Genomic DNA, 23,628 nt, shown 5'->3' on the forward strand with positions numbered 1-23,628 from the left:
ACCCGATTTCCCCTCTGCACATCCTGAGATATACAGTCACTTCGGCAGAACCTACATGTCTAGACACAGTCATAAAAATCGACTTAATCTTTTATCGCCAACAGGTCCTACTTAGCCCACAGCCGAGGGCTCAGATGAAGCACCAAAATAAAAAGATGCTCAAGATCCCATTTCGGCATGGTGGCGCAGCAGTAGAGTTGTAGAATTCAACGGCCATCCTGTTGGCTTGTAAGCTACCCAAGCAGAATATAATGGAGTTGTCCCTCCAGGTCAATGTAATAGATAGATGGATCTCCAGATCCATTTTTGATATGCAAAGAAGCAAAAGTCACGATGCAAAATGTGGAATTGAGGCAGGAATCAGATTGAACTCAATAGTGGAGGAGATGCCAGGTAGTGACTGCTCCTGCTCCCAATTCATATAAACAACACGGTGGTTAATCGTATGCACCAGCCAATACCCATTTGTGTTACTGTCTAACAGGTGTTCCGTTACCTGGCCTAATATCCTCTCGTGTCAAACTTTGTTTGATTACATTGGCGGTAAGCAACTTTTTTTCCCATTAAAATGAAATGGATTGCTTGGTTAGATAATTAGAAAGCAGGAAGGGCTCAGGAGTCCGCCATAACAACTCGAGCAAAGAGTATTTGGCACAAGATATTAGAAATGAGATAACTGCAGGAACAAATAAAAACAGAAAATGCGTGAAACCCATCTGCGGAACGAGAAACAGTTATTGATTCAGGTCAGAGACCTTTAGGCAGAACCTGTCGGTGCACTTCATTTCAGTCTGAAGAAGGGTTCTGACCAGAAGCATCACCAATTCCTTTTCTCCAGAGATGCTGACTGACCCGCTGAGTTACTCCAGCACTTTGCATCTATCCTCGTTTCAAAAGCCTGGCCCAACAGAAAGACAAAAACCTATGACTGGGTTTAAACTTGCTACTGAGCATTTTTGTTGTGTAATCATTGTCAAAATCAGCTCAGTTTGACCAATTTTAAACACCAAGTACTTCTGGAGCCAATCTTGGCCAAAACCTAGTTGTCACATTGAACACTTGTAGGGGCAAAGCCAGTGTTTATTGATCATTGCTAAATACCATCAAACAAGTGCTGGCAAATTGCCATTTGAACCACTGTAATGTTGCCATCACCACAATGGGTTCCACAAATTTAAACTGGCAACAGTTAAACAATTTAATCGGGCGGCACAGTGGCGCAGCGGTAGAGTTGCTGCCTTGCGGTGCCAGAGACCCGGGTTCGATCCTGACTACGGCTGCTGTCTGTGCAGAGTTTGTACGTTCTCCCTGTGACGGCGTGGGTTTTCTCCGGGATCTCTGGTTCCCTCCCACTCAAGACGTGCAGGCTTGTAGGTGAATTGCTTCGGTAAAGATAGCAAATTGTCCTTAGTGCGTGTAGGATAGTGTTAATGTGCTGGGATCGCAAGTCCACGCAGACTCGGTGGGCCGCAGGGCCAGTTTCTGCGTTGTATCTCTAAACAAAACTAAACAGTGGAGCGCAACACATTTCCCAATCAGGGATAGCCTACAAATTGGAGCAGTGACCAATAGGTGGTGGAACACCCCCGTGACCCTTGGCCACCTCCTTTCTGTTTATACAGAAGAAGGGTCTCGACCCGAAACGTCACGCATTCTTTCTCTTCAGAGATGCTGCCTGTCCCGTGAGTTACTCCAGCATTTTGTGTCTACCTTCAGTGTAAACCAGCATCTGCAGTTCCTTGCTCCACATACTCCCTTCTGTTTATTATGGGTCACAGATGCTGGAGTAACTGAGGCAAACACAGAGCACCTTGCAGATGGCCCACTGTGCCTGTAGTGAAGGGAATGAAAACCTAGAGTGGCTGTTGAGGTGTCATTCTCCTGGACGACGTTCAACGTATTGAAACTGCGCCCATTCAGACGAGAAAATCCCACCACACTTTTTATCCCCAAAATTCACAGCACCACCCAAACTGGCACAGGCAACATTAACCATCTCTAAAAGCACTTAAACCATCTTAAAAAGCAAGAATGGTCTGGACTAAGTTGGTGAAGAACCAAATAGGCCAGATCTGGTGAAGGAAAAACACTTCCTCCCCCAATGGCCAAACGTGAAAAGAAAACAAAGCTAAGGTTTTTAATGAATCGTGGATTAGTGATAGTGCATTTGAGGTTTCAGTCCGATCCGCTGCTGTGCTCAAAGTAACGATGTGGCAGGGCTGGTTAAGTTTCTGGATAACGTTGACCCTAGATTGTCTACTTTAGAGATACAGCACGGAAACAACCCCTTCGGCACACCAAGACCACGCCGATTAATGATCACCCCATACACTAGCACTATCCCACACTAGGAACGATTTACAATTTTACCGAAGCCAAAGGCAGGAAACCGGGGCACCTGGAGTAAACCAACGCGGTCAGAGGGAGAACGGAGAAACTCCATACAGACAGCACCTGTAGTCGGGATTGAACCCGAGTCTCTGGCGTCGTAAGGCAGCATCTTCACCGCTGCGTCACTGTGCCGCCCTGACATTGGGATCCGATGACAGCAGAGCAAAAAAAGTCTTGAGGGATAGTTTGTTTCCCTCCCACTCGAGATGACCATTGATTCCTTGACCTGTTACAATGCACCACTAATACATTAATATACCAAGGTGCTGACCAGGAGGTCCAAGTGAAAATACAAATTGAAAGCAAATGTGGAGTTTCTGGTTGCAACGTTAAGAAACAGGGTTAATAATTATTACTTCTCCTTAATACTACTTCGTCACTGCACATTTATTTTGGATTCTTTTCACCAACGTTGACTAATTTTCCCCGGGATTTGATGAAGCCAAGAATTTGCCAGCTCTGACTGCAAGTTGCAGACAAACAACAGGAAGACAAGTTTCCTCAAAATTAATAAGACACAAAAGGTTCCTGGTGCCAACATTCATTTCTTAGATGCCGCCAGTCAACGAGGGAAGCTAATAGCCAAGCTAACACATGATTAACTACACTCCACAGCAACAATTAGCTTTCTGATAAGTCATTGTGCAAACCACAGTGAGCAGGGATGACGGTCACACAAGTGTTTGCAGCCGAGCAGGGACGGGGATTGGATCAGTATTACCGAGAGAAACCGGTTTGAAGAAGTGGAAATTGCAATTACTTGGAGGCATGTTTCGAAAAGAGGTATAATGAGGCAGGCACCAGGTAAATAGGTGCAAGGTGCTGGGGAACGTGCAGTAACGATAGGAGGTGTGTCTGCCAAAGCTCAGTGCAACACCATAACGGCAGCAGCACCAAACACCCTGCAACGTCCCTGGTAATGTCCACACTGTCACAACTGAATGCAAGAAGATCTGGACAAGAATAAACCCCAAGATAGACACAAAAAGCTGGAGTAACTCAGCGGGTCAGGCAGCCTCTCTGGTGAAAGGGAAGTGGTGACGTATCGGGTCGAGAGCCTTCTCCAGAGTGTGAGTCAGGGGAAAGGGAACCGAGGGGTGAGAGACGATGATATAGAGAGAGCTGGGACAAATGAGTGAAAGATAATCAAGGAAAGGTGGAATCCACAATGGTCCATTGTTGGCTGTAGGCTAGGTGACAACGAGTTATACAGGCAATGAAAGTGAAACTAGTATGATGACCAGGAGGGGGGAGGGTTAGGGAGAGAGAGTGGATGCAAGGGTTACTTGAAGTTAGAGAAATCAATATGCATACCGCTGGGTTGTAAGCTGCCCAAGCGAAATACAAGGTGCTGTTCCTCCAATTTGCGTATGGCCTCACTCTGACAATAGAGGAGTCCCAGGACGGAAAGGTCAGTGTGGGAATGGGAAGGGGAATTAAAGGTTTGGCAACCGGGAGATCACGTTGGCCAAGGGCGACTGAGCGGAGGTATTCAGCATCTCTGCCATCTTCCACCTTATTGGTAATCACAATACTTGAATTACTTTCAACCAAACCTGACAAAAAAAAACAAAAAAAACAAGCTATCCACAACACAAGGTCAAAATTCAATCAAGTTTCCAGTCTCAATATCTATTTCAGTTTTGATTAGTACAGGTCTCAGAGATCATGGGGAGAAGGCAGGAGAATGGGGTTAAGAGGGAAAGATAGACTCGATCAAGAATAAACCCAAGATAGACAAAAAGCTGGAGTAACTCAGCAGGTCAGGCAGCATCTCTGGAGAAAAAGTAAAGGTGACGTCTCGGGTTGAGAGCCTTCTTCAGACCGAGGGTCAAGAGATTGAATTGACTTGATTCATGATTGAATGGCGGAGAAGACTTGATCGGCTGAATGGCCTAATTCTGCTCCTATCACTTATGAGCATGGGAAAAAAAATGAAATGACGAAACCCGACCACATCATACCTAGAGTGTTTGCTTCTTCTCTCTACTTCCATCTCCATTAGTTTAGCCTCACTACCCTTGCAAGAGGTGGCAGAAAAAAAAGTTTAAAACTGAATGCTCAAAGCCACCTGTAGCCCAGAGCTCAGACCTCTTCTGTCAACTCAATGCGATGTGCGTTCGCTGGTCTCCAGGCTGGCTGGAAAATGTATTAGACACAACAATCTTTGTCAACCCAGAGCCCTGTAGCAATAATAAACTACTTAGAAAGGCTTTAGTGACTGTGGCAATATAACCCGCAGTAACAGCTTTAAATTGGCTAAAAAGAATGAAATCGAGAAACAGATGGAGAGGATGCCTGCGCTCAGAGTAACAGAGTAATAAAGGACGGGCCAATGGAATTGATTCCTGTTGATGGTGATGGATGATGGCATCTTTTTCTTCGGCCGCCTCTGAAAGCCGGGAGAGAAAATGGAACTGGTAACGACGTATTGTGCAAGGAAACAATGACTTTCCAGCCCAGGGAAGTGACAGAACCAGTGATCCCACTCGTCATTCTCTCGACCAGCAACACCTGAAGGTTGAATGAGCGGGGGTGCCCATTCGACCTGTGCACAAAAGAGTGCTTCGGTCTAACCTTATTTAATTTTGGTACCCTGTACCTCCGATTTGATTCACTGTTAAGGACATGGTCGGGGTCAGAGACAGGAAGGACATGGAGACTTTGCAGAGGAGCTTCACCAGGATGGTGCCTGGATTAGAGGGCATTAACTAGGAGAGGATGGATAAACGTGGATTGTTTTCTCTGGAGCACTGAAGGCTGAAAGGCGACCTGATGGAAGAATACAATATGATGAGAGGCAGGCAGGATGAGATGGAAATGCCAAAAAATGTCCCTGGTGTGAAGGATAGTGCTAGAGTACAACATGGTCAACGTGAACACGGTGGGCCAAAGAGCCCCTATCCACACAGTATCTCTAAACTGAACTAAATTGACCAGATCCTTCGCACACAAAGTCAATTCCATTGCACGCTGCTCTCAGCACGGCCGCAGTGATGCGAGACTGTCGTTCACTTCCTTGTGTACTGTGTGCTTGCCAAGATGCGGTGACCTTTGTGAGCTAGGCACAGACCAAATGGGCAACACAAGGCTCTGGCTCTGAGAGCTCACAAGGTCATGGGAGAGGAGTAGAATTAGGCCATTCGGCCCATTAAGTCTACTCCGCCATTCAATCATGGCTGATCTCTCTCTCCTAACCCCATTCTCCTGCCTTCTCCCTATAAACTCTGACAACAGTACTAATCAAGAATCCATCTATCTCTGCCTTAAATATATCCACTGACTTTGCTTCAACAGCCTTCCGTGGCAAAGAATTCCACAGATATCTGCAGCACTCCACCAATCAGGCCTCTATGGTAGAGTGGCCAGACGGAAGCCACTCCTCAGTAAAAGGCACATGACCGCCCGCTTGGAGTTTGCCAAAAGGCACCTAAAGGACTCTCAGACCATGAGAAACAAGATTCTCTGGTCTGATGAACCCAAGATTGAACTCTTTGGCCTGAATGTCAAGCGTCACGTCTGGAGGAAACCAGGCACCGCTCATCACCTGGCCAACACCATACCTATGGTGAAGTATGGTGATGGCAGCATCATGCTGTGGGGATGTTTTTCAGCGGCAGGAACTGGGAGATTAGTCAGCGTCAAGGGAAAGATGAACGGAGCAAAGAACAGAGAGATCCTTGATGAAAACCTGCTCCAGAGCGTTCTGGACCTCAGACTGGGGCGGAGTTTCACCTTCCAACGGGACAACGACCCGAAGCACACAGCCAAGACAACACAGAAGTGCGTTCATGACAAGTCTGTGAATGTCCTTGAGTGGCTCAGCCAGCCCCGACTTGAACCCAATCGAACATCTCTGGAGGGACCTGAAAATAGCTGTGCATCGACGCTCCCCATCCAACCTGACAGAGTTTGAGAGGATCTGCAGAGAAGAATGGGAGAAATTACCCAAACACAGGTGTGCCAAGCTTGTAGCATCATATCCAAGAAGACTTGAGGCTGTAATGGCTGCTAAGGGTGCCTCAACAAAGTACTGAGTAAAGGGTTTGTAAAAGGGGTAGGCCATTTAGAACGGAGATGAGGAAGAACTTTTTCAGTCAGAGAGTGGTGAAGGTGTGGAATTCTCTGCCTCAGAAGGCAGTGGAGGCCAGTTCGTTGGATGCTTTCAAGAGAGAGCTGGATAGAGCTCTTAAGGATAGCGGAGTGAGGGGGTATGGGGAGAAGGCAGGAACGGGGTACTGATTGAGAGTGATCAGCCATGATCGCATTGAATGGCGGTGCTGGCTCGAAGGGCTGAATGGCCTACTCCTGCACCTATTGTCTATTGTCTATTGATATTTCAGCTATTTCTTTTTAATTACTTTGCAAAAATTTCGTGACACCTGTTTTTGCTTTATTATTATGGGGTATTGTGTGTAGATTGATGATAAACAAAATTAAATTAATCCATTTTAAAATAAGGTTGTTACGTAACAAAATGTGGAAAAAGTGAAGGGGTCTGAATACTTTCTGAATGCACTGTATGTGTTCCTTTGAGCTAGAGAGATTGCCTGACATTGTTTTACCTATTATTGCTCATACTCTCTTAATTACCAACCCTGACGTTTACAGGGAGTTTAATGGGCAATTAATGTGCAGGTTCGTGAAAATGAGGCTGAAGCGGAGATTGATTCATTCACTGGACGGGGCCACCACTGACGAGACCCGCACTTATTGTCCGCCTCAAATCATCGCGGAGCTGAGGAGGCAGTTAAAGGTTAATCACACTGGTGAAGCTGTAATTGCAGTCAGAGCGGGCTGGATGTCCATGACTACCTCAGCGGGGGTTTAACGATCTAGATGGATCTTTAAACAAACCAATAATTTCACGAGTACCACGACAAAAAAGTCTTTTTTAATGCATTGCATTCAATTCCAATAGTGAGATTCAAACTCGTGTGTGCATCAATGGCCGTGAACTCTAGCTTCCAGCCCAGTACCTAAACTATTATACCGGTTAGTGTGTACCAACTAGGAGCAACAAATTATACAGCAAGCTCAAAGGATTTGCAAGCTCACACCACAACCCTTCACACCTGAACCTATGCGTAACAGCATGCATTATTAACACCAAATTCTCAAATGGATTCGCTTCTTCCTGGTCCTCCTGACCCCTTATTTCATCTCTGATGTCCCATCTGTATTTGTTTCCATAACAGCCATTCTCCCCGTTGATTTACTTGCACCACTGCAGCCCTCTTCATTTTCACCGCCATTTCCATTTCTTTCTTCCACATCCTGCTGCCTCAGACCTTAATCCTTTACCTGGCTCCCCTTCCCAGGGGGGCTTGCTTTCTGCTTTGTAATGCAATCAGTTTCCTTGCTGGTTCGTACACTTACAGCACTTCAGTTTGGACCATTATATCCGCACATCAGCAATTTCCATTCCTCTCATTTGCCACCCAAGCCCGCGCTATTCACTCTTAAACGCCACGCAATTATCTGCTGGCCAAAAGCCAGCACCAAGCAACACTGCTGTAGAAGCCTTATCGTCCTCCCATCGCACGATTGTGCCACCTTCAAAAGGTGGCCATCGAGGGCAATGTGGAATCGACACAGGGTTCGAGACCCATGCCTGGATCAAAGAGCGGGGCAGGGCAAGGCTTGAGGGGCCGAGTGGCCATCTGCTGCTCCTGTTTCCTTCTGCTGTATCACAACGCAAAGAAATCATGACTACTGGTGCTATCTGTGCAGAGTTTGTACGTTCTCCCCTTGACCTGTGTAGATTTTCCCCAGCAGCTACTGTTTCCTCTCACACTCCAAAGACGTACAGGTTTGCAGGCTAATTGGCTTTGTTAAAATTGTAAATTGTCCCTAGTGTGTATAGGACAGTGTTAGTGTGCGGGGTGAACGCTGGTCGGAGCGGACTCGGTGGGCCGAAGGGCCTGTCTCTGCACTGTATCTTTGAACTAAACTATGTTGTGATTATATTAAGCTGCATGAAAACTCCTGAATAGATTAAACTATATAAATAAATTAAAAATCCATCACTTCCATGCAACTTCAAAATTTCTGTGAAAAATCAAAATTTCCTTTCCGCCATCATGACCTGTTCTGGTTTAATTGTCGACAAGAAAATGCCCTGGAGTCATTTGCTAGTTCCCAGAGGAGTGCACACGACAGAGAGAGAAAAATATATATTTGCTGGGTTTGTGTTTAATCAGAATAAACATGGCCAAAGGCATCGCTGTGCGTACGGCGACACGAGATTCAAATCAAACACTCACACTTTTCACAACAGTTAACAAACTTATTCCCAACACATCTTGCAGCCACAAGGCAGACACTGCCACAGGAAACACGACAGGCAGTGCAGACCATCACAAATACCCCCCTTATATTGATAATGTGGAGGGATAAACGAAGGCCAGAGCATGAACAAAATTGCTGCAGATTCTCACAATCTGAAACTGGAGCAAAAATGCTGGAGTTACCCAGACAGCTTGAGCAGGGTTGTCGAGAAATCTGAAAGGTTGACTTTCTCCCCACAGGTGCAGACTGTCTTTAGGTGACGTTTCGGGTCCCGAAAGATCAGCTAAAGACAATTATCTTCAGACTGAAGAAGGAAACGTCACCTCGTCCTTTTCTCCAGAGATGCTGCCTGGCCTACTGAGTTACTCCAGCCTTGTCTGTCCAGTTTAAACCGGCACCTGCTTTTCATCCCTACACATGCTGACTGACTTTTTCCATTTTGCACTTTCACATCAGTTAAACGCTCCACTGCTTCACCAATTCTGCTCACTCCTCTCCAATTCTCACGGGTAAACATTATGCCCGAAGGTTATTAGATTGCATATCTTTGAATGATTTACACATGAAGAAATAGCGATCGAGTAATCACACGCGCTGCTTTGATCTTACCCCCGCCCCTCCAGTGATTGCGGAAACTTTTTGCCGAAGAGAACAACCTTAGTTTATAACAGTATAACAGAGCTTTATTTGTCATTCGGTACCGAGGTACCGAACGAAACTACATAGCAGTCATACAAAAAAAGAACACAAGACACCAAACACCCCTTCACTGTGATGGAGGCAACAAAACTTCCACTCTCTTCCCCACGCCCACGGACAGACAGCTCGTCCCCGACCGACCCGCACAGTCCCCGCAAGGGGGTGGAAGCCCCGCGGCCGAATCGCACCGGGTGCTGAAACGTCTCGCGGCCGAGCCGGGCGATGAAAGGCCCCGCGACCAAGCCTTGCGCAGCTAAGTCCCGTGGCCGAGCCGCACCGGGCGATGTTAAGTCCCGCGGCCGAGCCGCACCGGGCGATGTAAAGTCCCGCGGCCGAGCCGCACCGGGCGATGTTAGGCCCCGCAGCCGAGCTGCACCGGGCACTGTTAAGTCCAGCGGCCGAGCCGCACCAGCGATGTAAAGTCCCGCGGCCAAGCCGCACCGGGCGATGAAAAGTCCCGCGGCCGAGCCGCACCGGGCACTGTTAAGTCCAGCGGCCAAGCCGCACCGGGCGATGTAAAGTCCAGCGGCCGAGCCGCACCGGGCGATGAAAAGTCCCGCGGCCGAGCCGCACCGGGCACTGTTAAGTCCAGCGGCCAAGCCGCACCGGGCGATGTAAAGTCCAGCACCGGGCGATGTTAGGCCCCGCAGCCGAGCCGCACCCCGCGCCGTGAGGAAGAGAAAAGTTTCCCCCACCCCCCCGCCACCCACACCACCACACAAACACAACCAAAAAAAAAAAAAAAACCATTCCAACACCGACACACAACAAAAAAAAAAAGGAAAAAAGACGAACAGACTGCTAGCGAGCCGCAACCGTTAGGCGCCGCCACTAACGCCTCAAGTGAAAGTCAACACGTCCGGTCCAACAGCACTCCCTCAAACAGAGCATTTAAATGTCAACCTACATGCTCTCCTTAAATCTCAATTCAAAACATTCCTCAAAAAAGCTAAGAATGGTGCTGCCAGATCAAAACACACCAGCCCCAAAGAACAAGACCTCCTACGTACAGGATTCAGTTATTTTTTGTTTTAGACAAGGAGACCCAAACTCAACACAATACTCCACGCATCCAAGTGTGCTCTGGGCCGTCTCCAATTTGTTCTGTACCTTTTCATCCCTCTAGTTTCCCTCTCCCCTGACTCTCAGTCTGACGAAGGGTCTTGACCCAAAAACATCACCTATTCCTTTTCGCCAGAGATGCTGCCTGACCCACTGTTACTCCAGCATCGTGTCTATCTTCTGTGTAATCCAGCATCTGCAGTTCCTTCCTACATAATAATCCATGTGCTGCCCCATCAATTCACCATATAAGTTCAGTAAATCATTCTTTCCCACAAATTTAATCCTCCTGTCAACACACCATCTGCCTGCCGAGTTGTTTTTAAACTTTGTGTCTTGTAATAAGGACCCACACAAACACTTTAAACACTGTTTTTCTGTTTGTGCACCAAACTGGATATTCTCCTACTCTACGTTGCATCTACTACGCTCTCACCCACTCAACGTGTCTTGCCATTTAAGGTGAGAGGGGCAAAGTTTAAAGGACTTGTGTGGGGCTAGTTTTTCTTTAATACACTGAGTGTGGTGAGTGCCCGTTGGTGGTGGTTCAGGCAGATGCAACAGTGGCATTTAGCAGGCTTTTGGACAGGCATATGAATGGATATGCAGGGAAAGGAGGGATGCTGATTATGCACAGGTAGCTGAGAGATGGTCTGGGCAACAGCTTGCACCATCTCTATACCACTTCTTTCAAAACTCCAGAATGCAGATCCTTCAGTACTTGGATGTATCTGTTTTTAGCATTGGTTTATAAAAAATGTTTCCTGCAGTTCCTCACTCTCATGAGACACTTGGTTCTCTCGTACTTATGACTGGTTTTGTGTTCTACAAAGTAATTGTTTCCTTATTCTGCATTATAAATCCACCCATCTATCTGCAAACAATTCACAGTTGCCCTCACAGGTCTATCTTTTTACAGATGTTGTTACCGCGCATTTTGCTAACTCGTGTATTCTCTTGCACAAGCCCCTTCTCCCTATCCAAGAAGCACTGGTGGGGACCACTGGAGATGAAGACTAAGTAGTAGATTTTGCAGGCAAGGAAAATGCAGGTGAAAGAGTTGAGGCATAGCGTACCCTTGGTCTAATTCAATAGCTAGATTACACTAGCTTTATTACACTACTTGGTCCAGGAAAGTCAAGCAGGCTGAATAACTGCTTGGATACATTTGGACAGGGACATGGATAGGAAAGGTTTAGAGAAATGCAGGTCAAATAGGGCGGTCACGGTGGCGCAGCGGTAGAGTTACTGCCTGACAGCACTTGTAGCACCGGAGACCCGAGTTCAATCCCGAACTCAGGTGCTGTCTGAACAGAGTTTTTACGTTCTCCCCCCGACCGCGTGGGCTTTCTTCGAGATCTTTGGTTTCCTCCCACACTCCAAAGATGTACCGGTTTGTAGGTTAATTGGCTTGGTGTATGTGCTGCTATGAACCGGTCCTGCTGAGCCGGATGGCCACAACGCATAGATCAACTTGCACTTTACCCTGTCTAAAAACTGTTCCATTTCGTTTAGTTGGGTTGCTGTTAATTACTTAAATTATTGCATCGTATGGGAGGCGCATTCCCAATCTCGTTGTACCCCTGGGTATTATGACAATAAAGATATATTGTATTGTATTGTATTGTAAATTGTCCCTAGTGTGTAGGATAGTGTTAATGTGCGGGGATCGCTGGTCCGTGTGGACTCGGTGGGCCGAAGGGCCTGTTCCCGTGTCGTATCTCTAAACTAAACTAAAGTTTGGGGCAAGCATAGATAGGTATCGCGGTCAGCATGGATGAGTTGCGCTGAAGGGCTTGTTTCTGTGCTGCATCATTCTACCACCGTATAGATGCATGAAGACAACTCAACGTGGAACGTAGCAGATAAATTCTGGACCAAGAGTGGCACAGTGGTGGTGTTGCTGCTGTACTGCGCCAGACACCCAGGTTCAATCCCGACTGAGGGGTGCAGTCTGTACGTTCTCCCTGGTGACCGCCTGGGTATTCTCCGGGTTTCCACCCACACTCCAAAGACGTACAAGTTTGTAGGTTATGTGTAGGAAAGAACTGCAGATGCTGATTTAAATCGAAAATAGACACAAAATGCTAGAGTAACTCAGCGGGACAGGCAGCATCTCTGGTGAAAGGAATGGGTGGCGTGTCGGGTCGAGACCTTTCTTCAGGTTTGTAGGTTAATTGGCTTCGGTAAAATTGTAAATTGTCGGTGCATAGGATACTGCTAGTATGCTAATGTAGGGAGTGATCATTGGTCGATGCGGACGATGGGCCTGTTTCCACACTGGATCTCTAAAGCCAGCCCACTCACCAGCCAGGCCCAGAGGAATCATGTTCCTGGGAAGAGCACAGAGCCACATTGGACAGAAAAATAAATATTCTTCAGTTTTGTTTTTAATTGTAATGTGCTTTCATAATGATGCACTATCAGCTATAAATGAAGAGCTGCTTCTCCAAGCATTACACCAATCATGAAAGCTCAGAAGCAATCATCGCACTTCAGTGGCTTGGCAATAAAACACTTACAAGATTTAAAGAATTCAGTCACATTTCAACAGGGTGCCATTAATAATGTTAAACAGTAATTGTGAGCACGCATTAATGCACCCAGTGTCAATAATCAAGTTTTAACTCCAGTTTATCTAGGTTGAAATTCTCCGCAGGTGGATATTATAGACAATAGACAATAGGTGCAGGAGTAGGCCATTCAGCCCTTCGAGCCAGCACCGCCATTCAATGCGATCATGGCTGATCACTCTCAATCAGTACCCCGTTCCTGCCTTCTCCCCATACCCCCTCACTCCGCTATCCTTAAGAGCTCTATCCAGCTCTCTCTTGAAAGCATCCAACGAACTGGCCTCCACTGCCTTCTGAGGCAGAGAATTCCACACCTTCACCACTCTCTGACTGAAAAAGTTCTTCCTCATCTCCGTTCTAAATGGCCTACCCCTTATTCTTAAACTGTGGCCCCTTGTTCTGGACTCCCCCAACATTGGGAACACGTTTCCTGCCTCTAATGTGTCCAATCCCCTAATTATCTTATATGTTTCAATAAGATCCCCCCTCATCCTTCTAAATTCCAGTGTATACAAGCCTAATTGCTCCAGCCTTTCAACATATGACAGTCCCGCCATTCCGGGAATTAACCTAGTGAACCTACGCTGCACGCCCTCAATAGCAAGAATATCCTTCCTCAAATTTGGAGACCAAAACTGCACACAGTACTCCAGGTGCGGCCTCACCAGGGCCCGGTACAACTGTAGAAGGACCTCTTTGCTCCTATACTCAACTCCTCTTGTTATGAAGGCCAACATTCCATTGGCTTTCTTCACTGCCTGCTGTACCTGCATGCTTCCTTTCAGTGACTCAAAGGAAAACGAAACCAGGGACGAGAGGGAGAGGGGGAGAGAGCACCAGGCAACTTCCTTAAACTCGACAATTCTGAACTCAGTCCCTCGTGCAATCGAGGCAGTTTGTAAATTGCACAACATTGTACGATCACAAAGTTTAATTTGGTTTAGAGACTCAGTGCAGAAACAGGCCCTTCGGCCCACCAAGACCGTGCCGACCAGCGATTACCCCATGCACTAGCATTACCCTACACATTAGGGACAATTTACGAAGTATGGGAGTGCCTGTATCGAGTCTCAGACATCACTGTAGTAACGTTTCTAGTTATCAGGACAAACAGCTCCCCTGCGCAAAGCTGATCCACGCTAAATTCCAGTCCCATGAACCTGCGCCCCTTCTTCGGACTGAGAGCCAGGGGAAAGGGGAACGATAGAGATAGATGGTACTTAGGACAAATGAATGGAGGATACTGTATGCAGAAAGCAACGATACTCATGGAAACATGGAGCCCACTGTGATGTAATTAAAGTAAAGGGGGGAGATGTGATGTATATGTAATGTAAATGCCAGTATATGTAATGTATAATGTATATGTAATGTAAATGCCAGTGCCCCCTTGAGGCCAAGAGCAGAAGCTGGCCAATGGGCTTGTGCCTTGTGACTGAGGTCAGGTGACCTTCTAGGGCCAATGGGCTTGTGCCTTGTGACTGAGTTCAGGTGACCTTCTAGAAGTTTCCTGGTGAAGGATCAGTAATAAAATCTTCTTACAAGATGTCGGGTGTATATTCATTGTGCTAGCCACAACAGGGTCTTACAGAGGACATTACACCCACAATGGTCCATTGTTGGCTGTGGGGTAGGTAATAACGAGTTATACAGACAGTGGAACTCAACTGGACGACAGTAAAACTAGTGTGGGGGAGGGATGGGGCGAGAGGGGGTATCAGCACGAGGCTGAAGCCATGCTTAGAATGGCTGATATCTATCTCTCAGTTTTGGGTGGGGTTGATTATAAATAATGTGGGCTAAATCCGTCTTCTTTTAATCAACCAGGACCAAGTAGAGTGGATAGCTGAAGAAGGGTCTCGACCCGAAACACCACCCACTCCTTCATATCATATCATATCATATATATACAGCCGGAAACAGGCCGTTTCGGCCCTCCAAGTCCGTGCCGCCCAGTGATCCCCGCACATTAACACTATCCTACACCCACTAGGGACAATTTTTACATTTACCCAGCCAATTAACCTACATACCTGTACGTCTTTGGAGTGTGGGAGGAAACCGAAGATCTCGGAGAAAACCCACGCAGGTCACGGGGAGAACGTACAAACTCCTTACAGTGCAGCACCCGTAGTCAGGATCGAACCTGAGTCTCCGGCGCTGCATTCGCTGTAAAGCAGCAACTCTACCGCTGCGCTAGCGTGCCTTCTCTCCAGAGACACAGTGCTGCCTGTGCCGCTGAGTTACTCCTGCATTTTGGGTCTACTGCGGACAAGAGGCAGTTCCACAGCAGACAATGCCAACATCTCTGAGCGATCAGTGGGAATAAGTGTCAAATTCACCCGTCAGAGATCATTGTGAGAATAATTGGAAAGGCAATTTTATTTTTGTTAAAAGCTCAATAATTTTGAGCGAACAGAATTAATTGTGTCTTTACCCAGCTGAATCTATCAGCCACCAGGGAAATGCTCGAAATTAGTCCGAATATTGGAGCAATGATATCGCCCCACTAGCAAATAACTTGTGCGAATGAGAAGTTTTAATATATATTGATCTGCATCTTCTAACAGCGCAAATTGAATCTTTATTAATCTTCGATTAGTAAATATTGGCATGGTGAAATATATTGTATTTATTTAATTAAATGCTAGGAGAGAACACTGCGTTCACCAGCAAAATTGCAATGCTTCCAGCTTATAACCATGTCCCAACAACCTGCCGTTATGTGTTTTGTGGGCGGCACGGTGGTGCAGTGGTAGAGTTGCTGCCTTACAATGCCACAGACCTAGGTCCAATCCCGACTACGGGTGCTGTGTGGAGTTAGTACGTTCTGCCCGCGAGTTTTCTCCGGGTGCTCCGGTTTCCTCCCACATTCCAAAGACGTACAGGTTTGTAGGTTAATTGGCTTCGGTAAATTTTAAGTTGCCCCTTGAGGGTAGTGCTGCTGTACAGGGTGATCTCTGGTCGGCGCCGACTCAGAAGGGCCGAAGGGCCTGTTTCCAAGCTGCACCTCTAAATTCTAAAAGTCAAGTCTAAAGCACAATTGATATAGGAATTTACAAAAGAACAATGCTGGTAGCTTCTCTCAGCTAACAATGCCTTTGGGGACTGTAGATGACTGGGACCATTGCTGTCTCCACTTGAACCAACAGAGTCGAGTGATTAACCCCTTTCCTGCTGCCATCCCTCTGCACTGCATCACCCTTGATTAGAAACATAGATACATAGACAAGAGGTGCAGGAGTAGGCCATTCGGCCCTTCGAGCCTGCACCGCCATTCAATGTGATCATGGATGATCGTCCAAAATCCCAGCTTTTACCACATATCCCTTGATTCCCTCAGCCCCAAGGGCTAAGTCTAACTCTCTCACATTGAAACAATACTTCAGTGTGCAGATGCCTCCATTAATGTGGATGTCATCCCTCCAACCCATACACTCTCCCCTTCTCCCCTTCAGTAGAGGACTAAATATCTTTCCTTGACCCACCTCCAATTCACCCCTTTGCCCCCCCCCCCCCCCACTTCCAGCCTGAGGGGTCCCGACCCGAAACATCCCCTCACCTTTTTCCCCAGAGATGCTGCCGACTTGCTGAGTTACTCCAGCACTTTGTGTCTATCTTCAGTGTAAACCCGCATCTGCAGGTGCTTCCCACACGCTATCTCAATGTTCACTGCCTCAGTCCTCCATGGCTGGCCCCTTATTTTGAGCCTGTGATGTCTTGGCGCAACTACCCTAACCAGGAGATAACCAACTCCACATCCACAGTGACAATCCCTGTTAACTGTCGAATCTCCCAGCTGAGCAGTCAGGGAAAATAACAGGGGGGGGGGGGGGGATTCTGAGGGAGAGCATCAATGACCACATGGAAAGGCAGGGGCTAATTCGAGGCAGCAAACATGGCTTTGTCAAGGGTAATCCTAAAATTCATCCTCGTTAACAAATCCCCCCCCCCCCCCCCCATTAGGAGCAACTTCTTCCAGCCCTGCAACTCCACACCATCCTCCCAAAATGTCATTTTCTGCAAGTTATGAAATCCCCCACACAAAATCACTCTTCCAAATCACTGTCTCTTGGATCAAGCTTTCGATCAGCTGCCACAATACTTTGTTCTTTCATAGGTTTGTGGCCCACGAGGCTACCATGTTACCACGAAGCTTTTCATCCATGGCAGCCTATCTCCCAGCTCCATGGTCCTACTGATAACTTACTCAGCTTCAGTCTGAAGAAGGGTCTCGACCCGAAACGTCACCCATTCCTTCTCTCCCGAGATGCTGTCTGACCTGCTGAGTTACTCCAGTATTTTGGGAATGAATACCTTCGATCTGCAGTTATTTTCTTACACTTACTCAGCTTCAAGTACTCATCCAGGTATTTGCAGACGTAAAGATTTCTGCCTCTGCAACCTTCAGTGAGAGAGCTCCAGATTTCTACAAACTGTTGGGGAAAAGCATCTTTTCCTTACCTTCCTCTCGCCGTTACCTTAAACCTATGCCCCCTGGTTATTCACTCCCTTGCTCAGAAAAGCAGACTCACCCGGTCACAAGATCCAAGCCTTAAAGCAGATTGTTCAGTCACCTTCCCTTCTAAATGAAGCACTGTGCACTATTCCAGTAACAAATTAAGCGAGTTAAAGGTGCAAAGTGCTGCACGAATCGTATGTACATGTGGCGGGATTGGCACCAACGGACCTGACCCGACGGCTTCAAAACACTGCAGTCAAGGTCAAACACAGCGGGAGGAGTGGGCGGGGGGTGAAAGGAATTATCAACTGATCCAGAAAGTTAATAGGTAACCTAGGGAACGTGCCTCTGGTGGAAAGTTTATCAAAGACCTTGCGTAACCATGGAGATCATTCAGAGCATGCTCCTACCGACTGCCCATTTCATGCATGGTTGACGAGATAACAATGCTCACTATAAACTCTAAAGTTAATCACATACGGCCCAGATTTGGTCCCCAAATTTAAGGAAGGATATTCTTGCTATTGAGGGCGCGCAGCGTAGGTTTACTAGGTTAATTCCCGGAATGGCGGGACTGTCACATGTTGAAAGACTGGAGCGGCTAGGCTTGTATACACTGGAATTTAGAAGGATGAGAGGGGATCTTATCGAAACATATAAGATTATTAAGGGGTTGGACACGTTAGAGGCAGGAAACATGTTCCCAATGTTGGGGGAGTCCAGAACCAGGGGCCACAGTTTAAGAATAAGGGTAGGCCATTTAGAACGGAGATGAGGAAAAACTTTTTCAGTCTGAGAGTTGTAAATCTGTGGAATTCACTGCCTCAGAAGGCAGTGGAGGCCAATTCTCTGAATGTATTCAAGAGGGAGCTAGATAGAGCTCTTAAGGATAGCGGAGTCAGGGGGTATGGGGAGAAGGCAGGAACGGGGTACTGATTGAGAATGATCAGCCATGATCACATTGAATGGTGGTGCTGGCTCGAAGGGCCGAATGGCCTACTCCTTCACCTATTGTCTATAACAACCAATTCCTTAAAGATAGATCGGCCTACAGAAGGGTATCCACCCGAAACGTCGCCCATTCCTTCTCTCCAGAGATGCTGCCTGTCCCGCTGAGTTACTCTAGCATTTTGTGTCTATCTTCGGTTTGAACCAGCATCTGCAGTTCCTTCCTACACAACCAGTTTCTTGAGCCACGGCTTACTTTGGACTACTTTCCCCAGACAGGCAGGCGAAAGCTTCACAGCAGAGGGAAGGACATCAAGTATGGAACTCGCTGGGGCCGCACTGCGGCGCAGTGGTAGAGCTATTCCCTTACAGCGCTTACAACCCCAGAGACTCCGGTTCAATCCTGGCCATGGGTGCTTATCTGTATTGAGTTTGTACGTTTTCCCCGTGACAACGTGGGTATTTCCTGAGAACTTCAGTTTCCTCCCACACTCCAAAGACGTACAGGTTTGTAGGTTAATTGGCTTGGTTTACATGTAAATAAATTGTCCCTAGTGTAGGATAGTGTTAATGTGCGGGGATCGCTGGTCGATGTGGACTCAGTGGGCCAAAGGGCCTGTTCCTCACTATCTCTAAACTAAACGACTGGCATGGATTGAGAATTGTCTGCTCATTGGAAATTGGTTTGAATATTTCTCAGATCAGCAAACTGTGACTCCAGGGGTACACTTGGCATTGGTGCTTGGGTTCCACCTATTCATAATCTGTGCAAAGAATCTGTGCTCGGGGCACCAAACTAAACCAAAACTAAACGAAATCATTGCTCGCAAAAGAGAAACAACTCACTAACTAAACCCAAAAGACAATACTGGATTTGACTGGTCTTATATTCACTGGAATTTAGAAGGATGAGAGGGAATCTTATAGAAACATATAAAATTCTGATGGGATTGGACAGGCTAGATGCAGGAAAAATGTTCTTGACGATTGGGGGGGAGGGGGGGGGGGGATGGGGGAGGAGTCCAGAAACAGGGGTCACAGTTTAAGAATAAGGGATAGGCCATTTAGGACTAAGATGAGGAAAAACTTTTTTACCCAGAGAGTTATGAATCTGTGGAATTCTTTGCCACAGAAGGCAGTGGAGGGCAATTCACTGGATGTTTTCAAGAGAGAGTTAGATATAGCTCTGAGGGCTAATTGAATCAAGGGGTATGGGGAGAAAGCAATGAATGGGGTACTGATTTTGGATGATCAGCCATGGTCATATTGAATGGCAGTGCTGGCTCGAAGGGCCGAATGGCCTACTCCTGCACCTATTTTCTCTGTTTCTATGTAATACAGTTCAAGCAGCAACCATCCGAGACTGTGTACTAGGAATATTTTCCAAGTGGCACGACACCAGGAACAGTGAAGGAATAAACGGATGCGTGTCCTGTTATAAATTAATTAAACGCTAGCTGACGAGTACATAGGCTAATTGTGGGTGGGGGTAAAAGACAAAAGGAGCAAGTTATGCTTCAGCTACAAGATCTTGGTGTGTGACTGTAACTCGAAGAGGATTTGATATCCAGAACCTTGAAGTAATGATCCGGAAACAGCAGCCCAGTGAGAAACTTGTATTGTTAATTAAATGATCGGTAATAAAAAGCTAACACTATTAGAGACTATAAACTACCAGATTGGTGTAAATAACTCGTGGGCAATCATCCTTTTAGAGGGGAAATTTGCCATATTTACCCACATGAATGATTCTGTGACCCACAACATTTAACCACCCGCAAAGTCAAGCAAGACTCCAGATCATTGCAACAAAACCAAAAATTAGACCGACTTCTAGACCACTACACTAGATTTCAATACGTCAAGTCAAGTCAAGTCAATTTTATTTGTATAGCACATTTAAAAACAACCCACGTTGACCAAAGTGCTGCACATCTGTAACGTCACAGCACACCTCACACACGGAGGGGAAGGGTGGGGGAGTAGGAGAGGGGGAAAAGAGCTCTACCCTCAGGCTTATAAACCAGTCACATTAAGATACCCCACTCATCTTTCCACATGATTCACTGAATAGAATCCTGGATAGAATCAGAGACCCTGGCCAGACCAGCCCCTTAAAGTACACTGCAGCATGTAGCCCTGGGAGCGCCAGGACTGACTGCAAGTCCCATGAAGTCTCACAGCAGCAAGGCAAGAAAGTCCCTTCTGTGCTACCGCCAACTGCTGCCCCATTGGCAAAGAATCCCCATTGCGTCGAACGTTGTAATTTGAAATCCTTGCCCAAGCATAGAGTGGCTCAGTAGCACCACCTCTGGCCCAGACGTGAAGTTCACCAGAAGGCAAGCAAACCATCTCTAGTGCTCCGACTAGTTTCACTGTCCTCCTGATTAATTCTACTGTTTGTAAGCCTCGTTGTCCAGCACAATTAGCAAGACAAATGAGTTTTCAACTTTGATTGACCCAAAAGTGGCCAAGCAAGCCATTCAACATCCAGATTTCCCTTGGAATGCAAAGGGACTGTTTACCGTTATATTCCCCAAAGATGTTTGAGCACAAGCATTCACGCTCAATGATTGGCCAACAGTCCCTAGATCCCACATATAAACACAAAGAAAATCACAACATCAGTCTTGGAGTATGCACAGCTGAATTATACCAAGTCTGAAAGGGCTTAATTACTTTGCTCACATTCCTTCACATTCAGAAGATTGAGTGGTCTACTAATTTGTATTCAAATGACACAAGAATACAATTTGGAGAAGATATTTTCTTTGTCGAAACAAGAAACTGCACGTGCTGTTTTACCCGAGAGTAACTCAGCAGGTCAGGCAGCGCCTCTGGAGAAGGTGGACAGGTGATGTTTCGGGTCGGGACTTCTTCCTGCGGAACCAGGGACCCATTGCAGGACTTGACCCAAAGGCTCGGCCACCCATCCCGAGGACCTAACGGAGGCTTGGCTGACTGCAGAACCGGGAGGGGACCGCTGGAGAGACGGACGCGAGGAGCAAGGGTTGGTAGGAGGGTGAACCGGGGTGGTGCCTCCAGCACCCACATGTGGAAATATGCAACAACAAAAACAAAAATCACTGTGCAGTTGCACATGCGATAACTAAAGCACCATTGAACCATTCTTCAGATTTCCTTTAGCAAGACCATCTATAAACGGGAGATTTAACAATGCAACTAGAGAACACCTTGTAAAAGCAAGGTGGAAAACCAGCTCCCAAAGGCTGTTGTTGGCAAGGTTACAAATTGATGGCAGCTAAACAAGGGGACAGAGCAGCCATGGCAAGAATGACAGAGCAGATTCAATGGGCTGAATGGCCTCCACCCCTGTCTTTCAAGATCTGCTCAGCCCTAATAACTTTGAAAAGCATCACAAAAAAACAGGATGGGGAAATAGCAGCAATTTGAGGGGATGTTCAGCGATACCGACTGGGTGCCGAAGCCTGTTTTAGACAAGTGTCAAATGAACACGTATTACCATAAAGGAAGAACACCAAGTCACTACCATTATTGATAAGTGTGGAGAGCTTGCATTTGTGCAGTAAATAAAATGCTTAATTTCCTCAGCAAGTCTGAAAAACATTTCACAAGTTTCTTGGTGCAATACAGCTAAGTGCAGCAACCAATTTGCTCAGATCCCATAAACAGCAATGGGATCCAAGTAAGGAATTAAAAAAAGAATGTTTTAAGACATTGGGAGGATTTGTTACTTTTGTCGATGAAGTTTCACATCCTACTCACCGAGCCTTAGTTTAACATCTCAACCAGAGAACAAAGCCTGCCTTTAATTTACTTTAGAGATACTGCGTGGAAACAGGCCCTTCAGCCCGCCAAGTCCGCACTAACCAGCAATCCCCGTACACTAACATTGTCCTACACATACTCGGGAAAAATGTACAATTTTACAGAAGCAAATTAACCTACAAAACCCCTATGTCTTTGGCGTGCGAGAGGAAACCGGAGCACCCGGAGAAAACCCACTTAGGTCACGGGAAGAACGTTCAAACTCTGTACAGACAGCGCCCGTTGTCAGGGTCGTACCTGGGTGTGCGGCAGCTGCAAGGCAGCAACTCTACCACTGCGCCACCTTGAGTCTGTGGGAGTTCTGTCTTGGTAGCGAGGTGGCTACAACTAACCTGTGCAGATGCAGAGCAGTCCGAGATAAATATTAAACCTTGCACGTAATGCACATCAGGAATGACCAACCCTGCATCTAAATACAGAACCCTTCCATTTTCATAGAAAACCCTTGACATATTCTGTCATGGTATTTGGGTGCTATTTATTGGAATGAGAAATTTGGATGGATTGCATTGATGTATCCAACTGTGCACCATCATGATGAACATGTGCAGCACAGTGGTGCAGCGGTAGATTTGCTACCTTACAGCACCAGAGACCCGGATTCGATCCTGACTACGGGTGCTGCCTGTATGTTCTCCTTGTGACCACATGGGTTTTCTCCAGGTGCTCCGGTTTCCTCCCACACTCCAAATATGTACAGGTTTGTAGGTCAATTGGCTTGGTAAAATTGTAAAATGTCCCTAGTGTGTAGGATAGTGTTAAGTGTGCGGTGATCACTGATCGGCACAGACTTGGTGGGCCGAAAGGTGTGTTTCTGTGTTGTATTTCTAAACTAAAAATCTAAACTAAACTAAGCAAGAGCCACATACAACAGTAAAGGGATACCCTACATTGTGAATCCACACCCTGCCACTGTATGTTTCATTTTTTTTTTCCTAATCAGATGTGCAGCACTTTGGTCAACGTGGGTTGTTTTTAAATGTGCTATACAAATAAAATTGACTTGACTTGACTTGACTTGACTTGACTTATATTCCACTCACATTTAATACTGAAGATAGACACAAAATGCTGGAGTAACTTAGACAATATCTCTGGAGAAAAGGAATAGGTGATGTTTTGGGTTAGAACCCTTCTTTAGACTGAAAGATCGAGCTGGGTCGGGGAAACTGGAGGCGAGAAAAGGCCAGAACAAATCAGATGATTTGTTCTGGCCAGCATCAGATGACCTCAGGAAGGATGGAGCCCACAATGGCCCATTGTTGGCTGGGGAAGATGTGCTAATGAGAGGGATACAAGGATGCGAACAGTGGAACTGGCATCTAGCCCGACACAAAAGTAACTTTTATAAAACGCCCCTACTATCAGAGTGGAAGAAATCGCTGTGGAAAG

General features: G+C 46.6%; 1 protein-coding gene across 4 annotated transcripts in view; it reads right to left on the reverse strand.

Annotated features, from left to right (window-relative positions):
• Nucleotides 1-23,628, reverse strand: part of LOC144603581 (xylosyl- and glucuronyltransferase LARGE1) — a 305,179-nt gene that overhangs the window by 268,333 nt on the left and 13,218 nt on the right. The window contains exon 1 of one of the 4 annotated variants that reach the window (XM_078416996.1): nt 17,552-17,676. The exons of the other annotated variants lie outside the window; for them this stretch is intronic. The gene's annotated coding sequence lies outside the window, so the exon portion shown is untranslated. Of the gene's footprint in view, nt 1-17,551; nt 17,677-23,628 lie in introns of those variants that run through there. 4 annotated transcript variants of the gene reach the window in all.

The sequence above is a fragment of the Rhinoraja longicauda genome, chromosome 20 (genome assembly GCF_053455715.1).
Source record: "Rhinoraja longicauda isolate Sanriku21f chromosome 20, sRhiLon1.1, whole genome shotgun sequence".
Lineage (NCBI taxonomy): Eukaryota > Metazoa > Chordata > Chondrichthyes > Rajiformes > Arhynchobatidae > Rhinoraja > Rhinoraja longicauda.